Source organism: Euprymna scolopes, chromosome 13 (genome assembly GCF_053919585.1).
Source record: "Euprymna scolopes isolate OS-2025 chromosome 13, ASM5391958v1, whole genome shotgun sequence".
Classification (NCBI taxonomy): Eukaryota; Metazoa; Mollusca; class Cephalopoda; order Sepiida; family Sepiolidae; genus Euprymna; species Euprymna scolopes.
The window spans coordinates 130628651-130647959 of NC_136494.1; the positions used below are offsets into that span (position 1 = coordinate 130628651).

At 35.8% G+C, this 19309-nt stretch overlaps 1 protein-coding gene across 1 annotated transcript in view; it reads right to left on the minus strand.

The window, feature by feature from the left end:
- The window catches only part of LOC145292193 (cilia- and flagella-associated protein 65-like), a 2765874-nt gene that overhangs the window by 1088706 nt on the left and 1657859 nt on the right, over positions 1–19309 (minus strand). The gene's annotated exons all lie outside the window — the stretch shown is intronic.

A 19309-nucleotide genomic window follows, 5' to 3' on the forward strand; every position in this document is an offset into this window, starting at 1 on the left:
GATTTCTATGTAAAATCTTTACAAATACAAGGTGAAAGGAAAAAGTTTGTGTGTTGTGTTAAAATCATTGGAAGTTCTGCCGCATCTAGTCTATTGTCTCACATTATTCCACTTGACTATGGTTTATTTCAATCAATACAGAACTTCATAAAATGTTGCCAATTTGAGTTCCTGATAAAGTTGATAAAGCTTGTCAAGAATGTTTCAATTCAAAGCAGAAGTCCTTTGCTCAAATCTTAACGCTTGCAAGTTAGGAATCTTCGCTGATATTGTTCAGGTACAATGGTGGTGAACACGATAATTATTAAATTTGGTAGACAGTTCTCAATTATTTGACCAGTTGAGCTTCAAACAAATAAACTGAAAGGAAAAATAGAAAGCCGGTTTATAAAAAGACTGGGATGTTTCTTTATGCTCTGATAGGAAAGTCCTTTCTCTGATTGGCTGCTAGCTCATGAGTGGATAACCTATCAAGACAATTTTTGCTTCAATTAAGCAATATTTGCATTATTCCAGTAAGTGTCAATTTAATTCTACAATAATGTCATGAGGGAGACAAATGAGGAAACTTGGAGTGGAAACGGTTATTCCGATTTAGTAATGCCTCAATACACTTTTCTATAAAATAAACTAAGAGAAATTTAAACTTGACTTAAATTTGCTATGAGTTATGAGTGTAGGAAATATCTCTTCTTCCGACATTCACCATAGATTAAGAGAAGTACAGGGTAGAATAATAAAATTGTAACCCTAGAAAAGACGGCATGATTCCATTTCTGTTTGATGAAAACCGCTTTTCATTTTTTTTAAAGACCATCTACTAGTTAGCTAGTCGTGTACAAATCCCAAGAGCGATAGGAGCCTTCTATCATGTCTGAAAGTGACAATGTTCAACAAGCGAGATTGGACATGAGCCACTGTACAACTCATGCTCTGACCCAAGTTATGACAACAGGACTAGCACCCTCCAAATGCATTGCTGGATTGCCGCGAATAACAGGGATGTACTCAGGGTGATGAAAACAGTTTCCGGCCACAGTTATGGTCTTTGGTGTGGTTTCAAGTGAGAGGCACATCATGCCACCTCACATCTTCATAGTCAGCTTGAAAGTCAACACTAAAGTGTACCTGGATGTGCTAAACAGTGTGGTGATCCCCTGGTGCAATCAGGTGGCCGCTGACAGACCCTGGGTGTAGTAGCAGGACTCGGCGCTGGCCCAGAAGTCTAAAGCAGCTCAGGCTTGGTTTCAGAAGGAGTGCTACGACTTTGTACCCTTCTCTCACTGCCCTCCTCCTCCTCCGACCTGAACTCGCTGAACTACTTCGTTTGGTCATGCGTCAAGATCATCATCAACATGACCTCCCACAACACCAAAGCCAGCCTGATCGCCACCATCCACCGAATATTCGCCGAGCTCCTGCCAGCATTTGTGGAAAAGGCATGCTCCCAGTTCCAGACCCATGTCAAGGCAGTGATAGAGGCCAACAACGGCTACATTGAATAGATGTCAGCTCTACTATATAATTAAGCATCAAGTTACATGAATTGAGTTTTCTAATAAAATTTTGAAATAAATTTATAGTGTTGTTTTCTTTAGGGCGACAACTAAAACATTCCACCCTGTACTTTGCTGAGAAAAATATTTTAATCATGCTACTTCTCAATTAAGTACAGAGACTTGATGTGGTCAACTATAAAAAATAAGATATGCCTAAAGATGAAAGGCTGCTGCCAGATTTAGGGAGTAGCTCCAGGTGGGCACTGGTTCCTGTTTTCAAGAGTACAAACTCGATTCCAACATTTGGAGGTGATCTTTTCTCTTCTCTGCAACCCCCTTTCTCATGGAAGACACGTTGCTTATTAATATCTGCTCTATTGCTATTATCTTGAAAGGTGCTCGACATTTAGAGCAAGAAATTGGTTTTCTACCATATTGAAAAAGACTTTCCTTTTTCCCTTCATCATATATGTAGCATTGAGCGAAATTTCCATAGACAGAGCTTCTTTGCAGGCTTCCTTTCTAGGACAATTGCCCTTGACATATCAAATGCCTTTGATAGGGTATGGCATAAAGTTATACTCCACAAAATCTCCAGCTATGGTATAGCTGGAAATGTCTTTTCAATTATTAAATCATTTCTCTCTGATAGGTTCATAAGAGTAGTGGTTGATGGACAGTAATCAGAAGCTTCCAGTATTAATGCAGGAGTCCCTCAGGGTCCATCCTTGGCCTAAGTCTCTTCCTGATCTACATAAATGATCTCCCAAATCACATCCTAAGATCATTCATAGACATCTATGCTGATGACACTACCATCTATGGCAACACTCCAAAGACCATAACTGACCAAGTTTTCTCTGATTCTCTCTCTTCTGATCTTGATCATGTGGTGCAATGGGGAAAGAGATGGATAGTTAATTTTAATGCATTTAAAACCAAGCTTCTATCTTTCCATCATCAATGCTCTGATCCCTGTCTGGCATCAATTGAAATGAATGGCTCCCATCTTGGGGAGGCTCCATGTTTTGACAAGCTTCTAGGTTTGACCTTTACTCCTGATCTAAGATGGAGCATGTTCATCAAATTCGTTGCCAAGGCTGCTGGAAAAATGGTGGGATCGTTCTACCACTCCAGTAGATATTTCACTGCTGATGCAATTCTCTACCAGAATAAGAGCCAAGTAGGTCCAAGGATGGAATACTCTTGCCACATCTGGGCAGGAACTGCTAGAAGCAACTTATCTTGCCTTGGCAGAGTTCAAAACAGACTTCTCTAGCCTAATGGGGTATGCCCTTTTCTCTTTCCTGCAACCTCTTTCTCACAGAAGAGAGCCTGTCTTTGCTTTATCATTATTTTCATGGCAAGTGCTCGTCTGAGCTCCAATCTATGAACCCTCCCGGCCTGATTTTCACAAAAAAACACTCATCTAATTGAAATCACTATCAATAATTTCCCTCACTGTTTATCTGTGGCTAAACCTAATGTAGATTCCATGAACAAAGTTTCTTTCTTAGAACTGCGCGCCTGTTGAACTCTGTTCCATTTTTCTGCTTTCCAACTGACTACAATATGCTCGTCTTCAAGTCCAACATGAACATGATCTTAATGAGCCATCCCCTTAAGTAATCCAATTTACCAAATTTCCTCTACTAACGATTACTGAAAGATTTTCACATTGATTACGATACACTCATTAACCCCTATCCTCGAGTGATCTCCAGGCCTTGATAAGTGATGCTTCCTTTATGAAAAAAAAAATCCTGTCTAAAAAATACATTATTGTGAGGTTGCTTCCTCACTGATTACAACTTGATCATCTTCAAATCCAATATTAAGAGATACTTGTCCAAACATCCCATAAGTAATAAGTTTGTAACATTGATCAATGTTAATGCTCCCATAGTTTCTGTAATCTTTAAGCTAGCAATCATTTCAGTCTCATTTACTCTTAGCCTTGATACGTAGTGGCTCAATAAGTAATAAAGAAATTGCATCACACAATCATAAGCACTACATAAAAATAAGTTTCGTAGTTGGATGTAACTCGAAATGTTCTTCATGATTTTCTGGCTTTTCTAGAATCAACAGTTTCAAACGAAATTACAAGGACTGATGAAGAATCTTTGCGCAAGAAGCAAATAAGATTTCATCCCAGCTGAATCTAACCAAAGGAATACAAGAGCACTTAACCGCAAAAAACAATTTTATCTTAGATATTCAAAGTGGTGAGAAAATATTTTAACGTCTAAAAGTTAAAAACAATTTAATTTTGTAAAAATACTCTCTTCACCTTCGTTTCCATACACAATCGATAGTAAGTTTCTCTTTTCTGCATCATATACATTTTCACTTACTTTCCCTTACTGTTATTCTAATTCATTTTCAAACGTTTTTGCTTCTCTTGCTTAATCTTTCAAGACAGAAAAATATCCCTTCTCTCGATTTGAGTTATCCCTATATTAATAAAATAAAATCGATTTTCCCGTGCTAGTTTAGTCGCAACAGAAAAATAACCAAACACTTCTTAAACAAATATTTTATACTAACCAATTATGTTTTCTAAATCGTGTTTCTTATTGTTGTGTGGGGACTCACCTACGCACAAGAAAAAAAAATTACTTACGCCTGAAAGTATCCTGTACCTCTATAAGGCCAGCATTCGCCCATGTATGGAGTACTGTTGTCACATTTGGGCTGGTGCATCTGCTGCTTGTCTCTCACTCCTGGACAGGGTTCAAAAGAGAGTCGCCTATCTGACAGGTCCTGAACTGTCCTCTAGGCATCAGCCTCTGTCCCATCGACGACATGTTGCATCCCTTTGCCTGTTCTACAAATACTTTAATGGTGAATGCTCTGACGAACTACAAGCACTTGTACCTCCTCGACGTGACTACACTTGACAAACCCGACAAGCAACTAAGTCCCCCCCCCTTTACAGTAGAGATCCTTAGGTGTAAGAAAGCCTCTTATTCCAATAGTTTCTTCCTTAGAACTGCAACTTCCTTCCGGGATTCCGCTTTCCCGACTGTACTGATATGCAGAAGTTCAAATGTAATATGAACAAACATCTTGCTACTCATCTCCATTGATAATGCCCCTGCAAATTATGTCCCGGTAGTAGCCCCCTACTTCAAAGTGGCACTATGCCTTGTTTGAGGTGAAAATTGAATAATAAAAAAAAGAGATGAACTCTTTCGAACTGTATAAATAGACCAGGAGGTACCGGCTCTCAGTGTGGTTTATGTACTTTCGTAGTATAGGACATATTAACGTTACCTGCGACGATTGTTGCTTATTGTATATTCTACTTTGTTTCAATACAAATTATCTTTCTAACTCATATTCGTGTTTTTCCTTAATGACCTATCCGGGCCAGAACACGAACACACACACACACACACACACACACACACACACACACACACACACACACACACACACACATATTTGTACAACATTTGACTACTTCCATTTTATATCTGTTAAATGCTTGAAACACAATGTAAAAGTTCTGAATAAATGGGCATGCTTTAGATAAGAACACACATTGCACAATGACAAGCCAAAAAAAATGAACTGATAAGAGCGAGCTAGGAGTCTCATTTCATTTCCTTCCTGCCTGAGAAAAGTACAGGAGAGATGAAAATTTGAAATCTCATCCAAATATATCATACATACTTCTGGATGTCTTTCCAAAAATGAAGGGAAACTAATCACTAGCATCATCAAGGAAGTGGCTAAGTGGTTAACAACATTGACTGACAACTTGGGTGTGCCAAGTTCGAATTCATTTTTTTTTTTTTTTACTCACGTTCACTCCTAACAAGGGATATTGCCATTTGAACATAAGGGATACTATTTCGGACCATGCCTAGGAAAGATTAACCAGATGTTGATTTATGTTACATTTAAACTTCTGCATATCAATAGAGCCAAGGAAACGGGTAGCTAGAGGGAATTCCAAAGTTCAGCTGTTCGAGAAAATAAACTATTAGAAAACTTTCTGGCATTTAGGGACCTCAACAGCGAAGGGGTGAGATTTTGTTGTTAAGTGGGTTTGTCGGGGATATGTACATTGAAGAGGCACTAGTGCAACGAGTTCATCAGAGCACATTCCATTAAAATATTTTTAAAACAGGCACACAGATGCAACACTTTGGCGATGGGACAGGGTTGGAGCTTAGTTGATAAAGTGGTACTTATTAGATTGGAAAATCTTTTTTGGACCCTATCCAAGTAGGAGAGACTAGTGGTAGATGCACCAGCCGAGATGTGGCAACAATACTCCATGCATGGACGAATGGTGGCCTTGTAGAGGTAGAGGTTTTTTTCTAGCTTGGTAGAGGGAAGGAACCTACCTTCTTTGCAGTATAAGTATACTTAATGTATTTGTTCCAGTTCATATTGCCCGTGAATTTTAGGCCAAGGAGTTTGAAGGAATAATTCTCAGGTAGGGTGTAATTTGTCATAGATATCGGTGGTTGGAGAGGCGTCTTGTAATTGTTAAAGGAGAGCAGCTTAGTCTTACTAGTATTACATGTTACCATCTATTTGTGGGCCCCATTCCACTATGGTCTGTAGGTCATTTTCTAACGGTGAAGAACTGCTGCACACTAAGTTTATTTCACAGAAACACTTTCACTTAAAGATATTGCCAACCTTCACGTGGTCCCTCCTATAAGTACCCTATGCCTTTCTTAAAAGAATTCTAATTAGAAAGATATCAGGGAAACGAATGCTAACACATTCATTTGATTCATATGAAATGAATGAATAATGCTCAATAACAACAATCATCATCATATTCAGTTTAATGTTTGTTTACTTGCTTGCATGCGTCTGGCAGCTTTTATAAATTAACTTCCAAACTAATCTATCTCTGACCAGGTTTTTATTTATCCCTCTTTCTTTCAAGTCTATTCTTACCACTTCTCTTGCATGTTTTTCCCCTGTGAACTCAGTTTGTTACCTTAACAGTTTACATGTACTAATCCAAGAACCATAATCCATTCTTTAAATGTGACCATATCAACTAAGTCTCCTGTTCTGTATACATACCCCTATTCTCTCCAGATTTAATCTTCCTCTGAGATTATCAGATTTAATCCTGCCTTTAACACTTACATTACACATGATATCATTTTGACTTTGTTATTGGCTGATTCTAAACACACATATTTCTTGACTTCCATATGTTAGTTCCTCACACAATTATTAGACAATGGTTCAAATCTATGATGACTTTATTTCTTATATATAAATGTGGCAGCAATGCATAAATAGAATTCAGTTAAATAGATTGCAGGTGGCACTATTGTCAACATCTGACTGCCTCTTCTCTCCTTTTGTCAAGCCATTCTACATGAACTTCTTAGGTATTAAATTAGTTTTTCATGCTTTGCATTTTATTAGCAACTCTTGAAAAGAAAATTTAATTTTCAGGCAACAGAAATAATTCTGTGATTATTCAGATATTAATATTTTTTATATTCGTTTTTTTTTTAATTATAACTTTTTATCGATATAATATTGTATTTCTTTCTTCTTAAGTTTGTCTATACCTTATGCTTTGAAAAAAGACCGAATATAATTTTTGAAGGCCGAACTGCTTAAAAAAAACAAAACAAATCCACAAAATTTGGCTTTAAGGACCAATCTTTAAAGACCAATCTGATTACGCTAGACAAGAATATAAGAGTGACCTCCGTTTGATGTAGCCTCACTTTTGAATATCATTATAACAATATATGATCATTTTTGTAATGATCTAAAAAACAAAACTTGGAATAATTTTGGAATGCAGCAGTTCTTCACCGAAGAAAGAAGTCAGTGAAACATTAAGTAAAATAAGGGAACATTCGAACGAAACAGGGGGAAAAATAAGAACATTGTCTAACAAACAGTACTGGACTGAAGAAATAAATTAAAATTTGCCTCTTATAATATGATCTTATTATTTGTATTGAACTATGTAGCACAATATTACTTTCTGGGTATTTATTTGTACTTATGAATTTATCTCACTTAGGTTGGTTCTATATTTAAACTAGAATGAATACTATTTTCATAGAAATGTTAATAAACTCATATTTGCTGTGTGTTGTTGTTTTTGCTGTCCAAAAATTTATATTCTTTTGTACTATCCAGAAAATTATCAGTTTTATCAAAACCTATTTGTTAGTTAACTATATTTCTCATTTCATGGAATTTCCACAGGTCCTGCAAGTCATAAATATTTTAGAAGTCGTTCAATTGCAAATAATTGAAAGAAACGTTAACTTTTCCCATTTCTTTTTAAATTCAATTTTCACCCCAAACAAGGCACAGTGCCACTTTGAAGTAGAGGGCTACTATCGGAGACATAAGTTGCAGAGATATTATGAAGGGAGAGGAGTGGCAAGATGTCTGTTCATATTACATTTGCACTTCTGTATGTCAGTAAAGTTGGGAAAGCAGAATCCCGGAAGGGAGTTCCAAAGTCTAGCAGTCCTGGGGAAGAAACTACTGGAATAGAAGGCCTTCTTAAACCTAGGGATCTCTACTGTGAAGGGATGAGATTTAGCTGCTTGTCAGGTTTGTCGGGCGTATTCACATCGAGGAGGTACAAGTGCTTGTAGTTCGTCAGAGCATTCACCATTAAGTATTTGTAGAACAGGCAGTGGGATGCAACATTTCGTCGATGGGACAGAGGCTGATGCCTAGATGACAGTTCAGGACCTGTCAGATAGGCGACTCTCTTTTGAACCCTGTCCAGGAGTGAGAGACAAGTAGCAGATGCACCAGCCCAAATGTGACAACAGTACTCCATATATGGGCGAATGGTTGCCTTATAGAGGTACAGGATACTTTCAGGCATAAGTACTTTTCTAGCACGGTAGAGAGAGCCCACCTTCTTTGCAGCAGCTTTGACAATGCTCTTAATGTATTTATTCCAGTTCATGTTTCCTGTAAATGTTAGACCGGGGAGTTTAAAGAAAGTACTTTCGGGTAATGTGTTCTTGGCCACTGCTATTGCTGGTAGAAAAGGTTTCTTGTAGTTATTAAAAGAAACAAGCTTAGTCTTGGCAGCATTGAATGTGACCATCCATTTTTGTCCCATTCCACTGCAGATTTGAGGTCATTCTCCAGAGTTTCTGCCATTTCATCAGATATGTGTTCATTTGTTTTCTGCTCATGCCTGTTATAGAGAGTGGTGTCATCAACAAATATACCCATCTCCGAAACAATTTTATCAGAGAGGTCATTTATGAATATCAGGAATAATAAAGGTCCAAGGATAGACCCCTGAGATACTCCCGCATCAATAAAAGGCAGGCAAAATCTTCATAATTTCTATTAATTATTAATTAAAAAAGAATGCTACATATTGTTATTTACTGAATGTTATCAGCCATCCTTATATAAGAAAGGTTAGAGAATATGCATTAAATCTAAAAGGGTATTCATAAGTAAAATTTAGCAGGGAAGACAATGGAAGTGGTCCCAAATCTCTAAATGCATCCCAAATGGGAGCTATGAGGACATTACCTCCTTCAAAGAACAAATATATCTTATTTTTATAAAATTTAAATCATACATATAAAATTTTTCAAGCTAGAACTACGTACTGAATATCTGTATTTTATTATTATTTTCAGGATAGAAACTTGACTGAACTCCAATCTATACCACCATCCCTGAACAATATTCACAACAAAAACTCGTCTAACTACAATAACTTCAGATAATTCCCCTTTCTTTCTTAGTGTACCTAAAACTAAACGGATTTTTCATGAGCAAAGTTATTTTTGCAAAAACTACACGTCTGTGGAACACAATACTGCAGGGTTGTTTTCCAGCTGACTACAGCACGGTCGTTTTTAAGTTCAATCTTAACAAATATTTCTTGAGATTCCTCTTAAATAATTAAATTCTTCCCAGTTTCAATGATCGTTATTAAACATAACAATGTTGTCTCATCATACATCTGACAAACATAGTAACCCTTATCAAGTCCCAAAGGCCACTCGAGGATAAGTGGTGAATCTTTAGTACATAAAAAATATCACAGAATAATTATTGCAACATTGCACAGAAATGGTCAGAGAAGGATGTGAAAAACTATGTTAATGTACCAAGTGGCAATCATTCTAAGTAGGTTGAACCAGCTTCCTCCAAAGGACAAAGTTTCATGAGAATATGAAATTCACAAGCGTTTCCTAATCGCATGTATATTCCTGTCAGGGGAGATGACGATGTTAGGGTTTTGCAGCTCTTTCAGAGAGTTGTTAACGCCCTCCTATGTACAGCGCTTGGTATTTCCAAAATGGTGATTATCTGTTACTGACCAGGCTCTACGTTGCTTAACTTTAGTGATCTAATGAGAACCGGTGTGCTAGTATGATTATTCCATCCACGGGAAAAAGTGTCTTAGACTTGAAGAGAAAATTTAATTTAAAGGAAACCCTATAGTTGTAATTGAAATAAATTATTCTTGACACCAGTCCCGTTACTTCAGAAAATGGACTGTATTTCTTTTTTCATAAAGGATTTAAGTTTAATTTTCACAGTATCTTTTGTTGACTAAAGTGTTGGGTGAAAGTATAGAATGATTACAAAACACATGTTAAGAAACATTAACATTATTTCAGTCCGCATTTTGCATAAGTACCCTTTTTTGACACATCTCATGTGATTATTATAATTATCTTGTGCCTCCTATCAAATTGAATCTTAATTGAAATAATAAAATTTGTCTTAGAACTGATGAAAGATCTTTTGTTCTTTCATTGACAATATCAAGTCTCTCATCAAAAATGGCTTTTTTATAGGCCCAATTGATTACTTAACCCGAGATGTGACCCCTTTTAAAAGACAAAGAAAAAAGATGGAAACGTGTCTAAAATTTAAGAAGTCATATTATATACTGATCCCGATGTGTTACCTGAGTCAATAATAGACACTAAAACACAAAAAGTATTGCTTAAAAGAATTACTTTTAGCTGTTAACGGTGTCCTGTTAATCCATGTCAAGGACCCTTATGTTTCAAACTTATTTGGACCCTCAGTGTTTGGTTTTAAGGCCACAGATGGTATACATATCTCTATCTCTACTATTATATAAAAGTCACTTTGTGTGTGTGTGTGTGTGTGTGTGTGTGTGTGAGTTCCTTACTTATAGGTTCCGAGACAGCCGAGCCTATCTTTTGCAAATTTCACACAATGCTAATTTATATGTCTGACAGTGTTCTTAGATATGTTTACTACAGAAATTTATCCAATAAGTATCGAAAATCGAAAAAAATCCGATATTAAAAATAATCTTTCTTTTATAGATAAAAAAAGATTTTTTACAAGGGATTATTTTACGTTACACCAACCGAAGTTATGTAAAATATTCTTCTGTAAAATTTCTTCTTTATGAATAACAGAAGAAAGACTACGTTTAAAATCGTTAAACCCAAATATCAGCTGACGTGATATTGTAAACAAATGCAGATGGAATTTGATGAATTATTATTATTACTATTATTATTTAATTTTTTTTTTTTTGCGAATTAGTCCGTGAAAATTATTCCTTGTGAAATATAATAATAAATAGAGGATTTATTCTATAATAGTACATACGCAATCTGCATAAATAAAAATATCATGTGTAAGTGTACCGGGCAACGCTGGGCGGTCAGCTAGTTAAATATAAGTGCATACTTTCATATTATTTGGATTCTTTAGATTACTGTTCTCATCTTGAGTGTGATTTTCACAACGTTTCTGTCGATGTAACCTCCAGCCTTCTTCAGGTGTATCGGGAATGTTTCCGTCGAACTCGGGAATTTGGCTGGAATTTCAAACAAAACCCTTTATTTACTTCACGAGGTTAGCATGCTTTTGTTCCATCAGCCATGACTGGATAGAGGTCTTAAGTAATTCGCAATTGTATTTTTCGGTCGCCCACACTAAAAATTGAACCTTCAACCTTCAGGAGAATATCACTTTTACAATTGATTTTTTTCTTGTACTCTAACCACTGCGCTACGTGTAATTAATTAAACAAGTCGCACATCTTTCATTTAGCTACATTGTTTTTGCCCTCTCTCACCTTATGTTAATTCAAGCACTCTAATATTTGTTAATGTTTGTGAACATCTAAAGAAAGAGTGACTCTTTTCTGCAGCATTGCTATTTAGATACTTTAGTTTTCTATCTAATAAATATATGATATATATAGTGCATCCGCATCCACCGTCAAAACGTATCTAAATTAGATAGCAAAATATTAAATTTCTATTTCTTTGTTACACACAAAGATATACACACATAAAGATCTAAACGGATATAATAATTTTTATTATGCAAAAACAATGTCTTAACATACATGTAACCCTTTATAATTTTTTAAATAAAAACAATGTGGGCGAATTAGTGGGTAATCGATAGTCTAATTTAATATGGGGTAAGCTTATATACCTATTTCAGAAATTAATAGACTTAGCCAGACAATAAATAGAGTTACACTCAAAACGTCATGGGCAGCCATTTATGACAGTTATGACCCCAGAATAATGACACGTACTTCCATAACATATTTTTGTTAAATATACCATTGTGTTTGTCTTGATTATTATTGGCCTACAAAACCACAACATTTACATATCAAAACGTGGCCTTTCTTTCAAACAATCCTTTCATATAATATATGTGAATAATATTTAATGCATACTTAGTGTCTCTTGTATCAAACAGGATTCCTATATATTAATTTCAGTAAAATGCTACGTCTATTATTAATGTGTCCTACATCGTTCTTCACCATCGGTTTCCAAACTTATGGTCGACCTGCTCACTCGACTACAACCTCTATTATTCTATTCTAATATTATAGCATATTTCTTCTAAGGAATAATCGAGGCTAAAACCAACAAGCATGCCTATAATATGGTTGACTCTCTGAAAGCTGTCATCATGGAGGTGTTTGCCACTATAGATATGGTTGCCAAAGCATGTGACTTATTTCTCGCCCGCCTCGAGATGGTTGCCTCCCTCTGGTGACGGTTATTTTTGTGGGGCCCAGTTTACGGACAACAAAGAGCTATTCCTTTTACTCTAACAATTAGGGGAATATGCTTCACAGAGTTATACACAAGTTATGCACACTTGGCAGCAGGACTGACGTGTAACCATTCTCTTTGTTGCATTTGGCTTCCTTTCCATATATTTTATTTTCATTAAATACTCAGTTGTCTTTTTTTTCGGACCCTTTCCGGTCCACAGCAGTTACATTGAAAAAAAAATGTAGTATGTAACTCCATTTGTTGCTAAATAAACAGATTTCTGCATATACAACTTTTGTTTTTATTACTTCTTTCGTTTTCTATTTAATAAATGTCAGACTTTGGTGCACCACTCTGTACATTAAAACGCCAATGGTTAAGAGAATTACTTTTAGCTTTTAACACCGCCAGTGGAATAGATGTAGACCTGGCTACTGCTTCAGAGCTGCGTTATCTGAGATTTTCACTAATATATATATATATATATATATATATATATATATATAAGATTATCCATATATTCGGTCACAAACTCTACCATTATTTTTTAAATAATCTATAAATATAAAAGCGAAAATGTATGTATGTATGTGTGTTTATATGTCTCGCAAAAACTTTCCACACGGGTCACGGATTTTTCGCCAGATCGGTATCATTTTAAAGTTCCAACCTTTGCCCGACAAATATCGAAAAATTGGCCAAAACCGTTAATTCCTTCACCCTGAAATCAGTAGTTTTCTACGGGGGGGGGGTCCTGATTTACTTTAAATATTTGAAAAAACGACACAATTTTGTCGACGTCGTCTTAGCTCAGTTGTTTAGAGCACGGCCTCATTATCTAAACGTTTTGGGTTCGAATCGTGGTGTGAGATGTCTTTTTTTATAATTTTAATATTGAAGCAGGGTTATTTAAGCCATTTTTCACATGTTTTTCAGATTTTTTTAACGTTCGTTTTTCTGTTTTTTTTACTTCGCTTATTCTTAGGTTTTCATTAGCACCCCCACCCCCGAAAAACACCCGGGCAACGCCGGGTACCCCCGCTAGTAATTAATAAACCGTAATATATCTGCTAAAATATCTTTCTTGCATAACTAAAAATAATATATTGCTTTACTTCTATATTTTCCTTATAGAAAGATACTGCATAATCATGTTGACACCAGTTCCTGTTATATCACTGAAGTTAAGCATCGTTAAGCTTGTTCAGTACTAAAATGGGTGACCATTTGGGAATACTAAATGTTGCCTTTGCTCTCTGCTTATCTCGGCATTGTTTCAGTTGTACTGAACTTCTTGTCACTGGAATTAAGCAGTGCCGACTCAGGAGAGGAGTAGTTAGTAATTGTGCAACCCTTGCTTCACAATTCAGCATGTGTCATCTATCATTTCTCTAGGATGATCAGACAATTCTTGTCCTTCCAACAGACGAACATTTATTCATCCTTATAGATAAGCAGAAGAAAACTTATTATTTTGCTATCTTATTTATACACATATTCACAGTATGTGTGAAAACACTATGTAAACCTGACGACAAAATAAACAAAGCGAGAAGCAATGCTGTAAACGTGTCACTTTTTTCCTAAATGTGCATAAAAAGATTAAACAAGTTAAGTAAATATAAAGATAGAGAACGAGCGAAAGAAGAGAGAGCAGTAACTTATTTAGCTAATAAAAATAATTTAAATTATTTTTTTTAGAGATACCTCAGCTCCAGAACTAATGAATATTTTATCATGTATATTATGTTATAGTATATAGAAAAATTGATTTTTGTCCAAAATTTCCTCTACATTAAAAAACTAAAATAAAGGGAAATCTGTGTGATGTACCTAGCAGTGAGGAAACGAAAATATCTTATTCCAAAACCTTGCATACAGTGATCAAATACCTTTATTTTTATAAATGAAATCATTTTTAAACAGTTAATGGGAATTCGTAAACATTACAACATAAATCTATTAAGATTCATCTATTGTTGAGTTTCTTGAAACTGTTTTCAAAATGGCAAGCAAGATAGTCACTCCTTGCATACTCATAAAATTTGATTTACTTATTTAAAAATAAAACTATTTCATTAATTTATGTGATTTTTGGAATATGATATTTATGCTTCATGATGTGTATGAACATAATATAGATTTTTCTTTATATTTTTATATTTTATTTTTTATATAGATAGAACTCTGGACAAGAACTAAAAATGCCCTGAGAAAACAAACATTAATTCATTTAGATTTAATATATATCACAAAGCATAGACCCCCCCCCCTCGTTCTACAAAAAACATATGACAAAAAATAAAAGTGAATGCTATGGATCAAAATAGAAAAATATTACTTGATTTGATCAAAGTAAGTTTAAATGCATGAACAGTTGAACAATACTGACAATTGTTGATGATAAAGATGCTAATCGTGCTGAGGTCACTTGAATAACTAAATTTTAAGTCATAAAAATACTCCAAGAGTCTTTAGAGAGAACAATAACTGAGTGGAAAATGATTCCCAGCTGACAGATTTCGGCGTCATTACAAAGAAGCAAATAAACTGATAATCTTGTAATTTCATTCAAAACACAAATTTGCTTCCACAGGGACATCAATGGATTTTTATTCGTCGCAAAAAAAAAAAAAAAAAAAAAAAAAATCCCAAAGTTAAAATAAAGTCCAAACATTCGCTCAGCTATTTTTTTTTTTTTTTTAATTCGTGCTTTTCATGTATGAATGGGCACCATTAAAGGGTTTCATCTATTTTCTTTTTGCTAAGAAAAATGGGGCAAGATTGGGACAAAACCTTACTGCGGAATAACAATGTCTGTCGTTAAAATCAAGTTCTGTGTGCCTTTGTTCTTTTCTTTCTCAGCTGCTTCACGATGAATGCCTTAGAAAAAGTCGATTACGAGTTTTAAAATAAGCAGAAAAACTTGACTTTTCTCAGAATAACAGAGTATTTTTAAACTGGTAAACATTAATCAGAAAGGACTTTTTCAGAACATTCATCATCATTTAACCCCGGCTGTTAATGCCTTCCAATCTTTGAATAAAATATCAGACAACTGATAAGAATACAACATTCACTTTTTGTTTAACGTTTATTGAAATAGTTCTTCTTACATAGAAACTATTAACAAGAATAACTTGCTTGTGTAGATTGAAATAATCTATATAAGAAAGGTGAAAGCATGTGTGTCCAGTTTACTTCAATAATCAAGTATGCGAATTAAACTTTCTTGAGCAAATAGAGTACTTATATATATAAAGTAGTTTGTGTGTGTGTCCGCATGAACAACTCTCCTACAGCTCACACCTCAAGATCGATCATGACCAAACCTGGCATGGTCCTTCACTTAGGGATGGTGCATACAATTTTTCAAGGTTAAGGTAAAAAGGTCAAGATCTTAGACTATGTATATATACTCTCCTACCACCACACCACTGGATCGATCATGACTAAACCTGGCATAATGATGGTCCCCCACTTAGAAATGGTGCTCACCATTATTCGAGGTAAAGGTCAAAGTTTAAGGGCGGCCCTTTGTTGTACACTCAGGTGCCCATTTTGCATGTACCCAAGCATACTGCAAAGTCTCACACTGAGCGGGTATCTTTGCTAGTGATAATAATAGAAGAAAACAAACAAAAGAATAAATATGAGTGAAAATGTATTTTTTATGAGAATAGAAGAGAAGGCTTTTTTCTTACTACAGTTCCTGATGATTGTGTTACGAATGCCCACAGCCCACTTGGGAATGCTGATCATGTAGTGATAATAGTTGAAATCGCACTAAACACTAGAGCCAAAATGGAAGAGCCATTGCTCAAAACAACAAGATATTATAAAAAGGCTGAGTGGAAAGCCATCAGGGATCTCATCAGAGATGCCCCATGGCGAAATATCTTTTCACTTCCTGCTGAACAGTGCGCAAATGAGACCACTGAATGATTCAAAACAGCAATTGAAGCACATGTTCCCATGCGGAAATTTTATAGCAAGCCCCACTCTCCCCAATGATTTACTTCTAGTTGTGCAGCTGCCATCGGGCAAAGGCAGCACACGTACCGCAGATTTAACCAACATAAATCCAGTTCAAACAGACAGCAGTATATAGAAGCCAGAAATAACTGTAAGAAAGAAATAACGACAGCTAAGAGAGAATTTACTGAAACCAACAACAAACGCATCGAATCACAGAAATTAAGAACCCGTGACTTCTGAGAAAATCTACAACAGTATAGTAAATAATGGCCAATCAACAATTTCCCCACTATCCAACAATTATGTAGTTGTTTGCTCAGCAACCGAGAAGGCTAACATGCTTGCCAGTCGGTTTGCCTCAAACTCCACACTGGACCCTGCAAACCACCCACTCCCTGACTTTCCTTTGCGGACAGATGCCACACTAGATGATCTGAAAATCATCCCTTCTCAGGTGCATGCTATCATGAAAAATCTTGACACTTCAAAAGCATGTGGACCAGATCTCATCCCGGCTGTGCTATTAAAAAAGTGTTCCGCCGAAGTAGCTCCAATCCTCTCCAAACTTTTCAACGAATGCCTTAATAAGTCTTGCTTCTGGCGAAAGAACTGACCTAGTAAATTACCGCCCCATTAGCCTCCTCCCACATTTTGCCAAAATATTTGAGTCCATAATTAACAAAGCTCTAGTCCATCACCTTACAGATGCTAAACTTCTGACCGAGGAACAATATGGATTTAGGCAAGCCCATTCCAATGCAGACATTCTAACTAATCTCTGAACGTATATACCATTCACTTGACAAAGCAGGGGAGGGTAGAGCGATAGCTCTAGATATATCTAAGGCTTTTGACAGGGTATGGCATGAAGGTCTTCTCAGGAAAATTAGATCATACGATATCACCGGAAGAATCTTTAGCATAATTAAATCCTTCTTAGATAAGAGAAAAATCCAGGTTGTCCTCAATGGTCATACATGTAAACAATATGATATAAATGCGGGAGTGCCTCAGGGGTCTATTCTTGGACCTCTATTATTCCTAATATTCATAAATGACCTCCCTGACATAATTGTCTGTGAGATGGGTATATATGCTGATGACACCACTCTCTATAACCGATACGACAGGAAAACAAATGAACACATATCTAAAGAAATGGCAGAAACACTAGAGGATGACCTCCGATCTGTAGTGGAATGGGGACAAAAATGGATGGTCACATTCAATGCTGCCAAAACTAAAGTTGTTTCTTTCAATAACTACAAGAAACCTTCTCTACCAACAATAGCAATAACCAAAGACTTTTTATCTGAAATCACATCTTTTAAACTCCTCGGCCTAACATTCACAAGAAACATGAGTTGGAACAATTACATTGAGAGCATTGCCAGGACCGCTGTGAAACAGTTAGGTTCTCTCTATCGTGCTAGAACGCTACTAACACCCGAAATTACCTGTACCTCTATAAGGCCACCATTCGCCCATGTATGGAGTATTGTTGTCATATTTGGGCCGGTGCATCTGCTACTAGTCTCTCACTCCTATACAAGGTTCAAAAGAGAGTCGCCAACCTAATAGGTACTGAACTGTCATCCAAGCTTCAGCCTCTGTCCCATCGACGAAATGTTGCATCCCTCTGCCTGTTCTACAAATACTTTAATGGTGAATGTACTTCCTCTACATAAATACCCCCAACAAACCCGACGATCAGTAAAATCCCACCCCTTCACAGTAGAGATCCCTAGATGTAAGAGAGCCTTCTACTCCAGTAGTTTCTTCCCCAGAACCGCTAGACTTTGGAATTCTTTTCCAGGTCCTTGCTTCCCCAACTGTACTGACATGCAGAAGTTCAAGTGTAACGTGAACCGACATCTTGTTGCCCAACTCCCCACCTACTACACCTGTAGTCTGTGTCCCTAATAGTAGCCCCCTACATCAAAGTGGCAATGTGCCTTGTTTGGGGTGAAAATGTAATAAAAAAAACGAAGGCTTAATCTAAATATTAGCAGATAATAATAAAAACAAACAACAAATTAACACACATAGATATTTACTTTTATGAGAAAAACTTAATATAAATATAATATAAAGAGAGTAACTTCTTACACTTTCCACATCGACACAAGGATATCTTCATATTGTTGTTATTATTAGTAGTAGAATAAGTAATAGTAGAAGTAGCAATTTTTAGTGAATATGAATTTAATTGTGTAACCTGCAACCTGGCAAATACATTTAAAACTATATTAGAGTTACCTGATTTGATAACGAAGTTGTAACAACACGTGAGAAAAATTTGGAAATTAAAAAAAATTGTGTGAATAAATATGAAAATGCAATAATCATTTCCGTCAACCTTAAAATTTCAAGATGTTGCTCACCTTTCGGCAAAAATATCTACTTTCATTAAATAGTTCAGTAGATGTTAATCTTTACAGGATTCCGATTTGGTACCTGATCAGATTCTAAAAATATTCTTTTAGACTACTTTACTGTTTTGAGTTTCAGATACATGATTGAATTTTTATGCATATTTATTTCCTAGGATGATAGCTATTGTCCGCTTAGTATGAATTGGAGTTTGAAAATATATGCATACTATTGGAGTCTTTGTGGAAAGTTTGATTCAATATCTTAAACACTATTATATTTTATAGAAAATAAAAAAAAACATTTTTCTTATATATATATATATATATATATATATATATACACACAAACCCACATACTAGTGTAACCTGCGCGATATCCAGGGTTGCTTTAAGAAAAGTAAGGAACCCAAAACCTCTTTCTTCC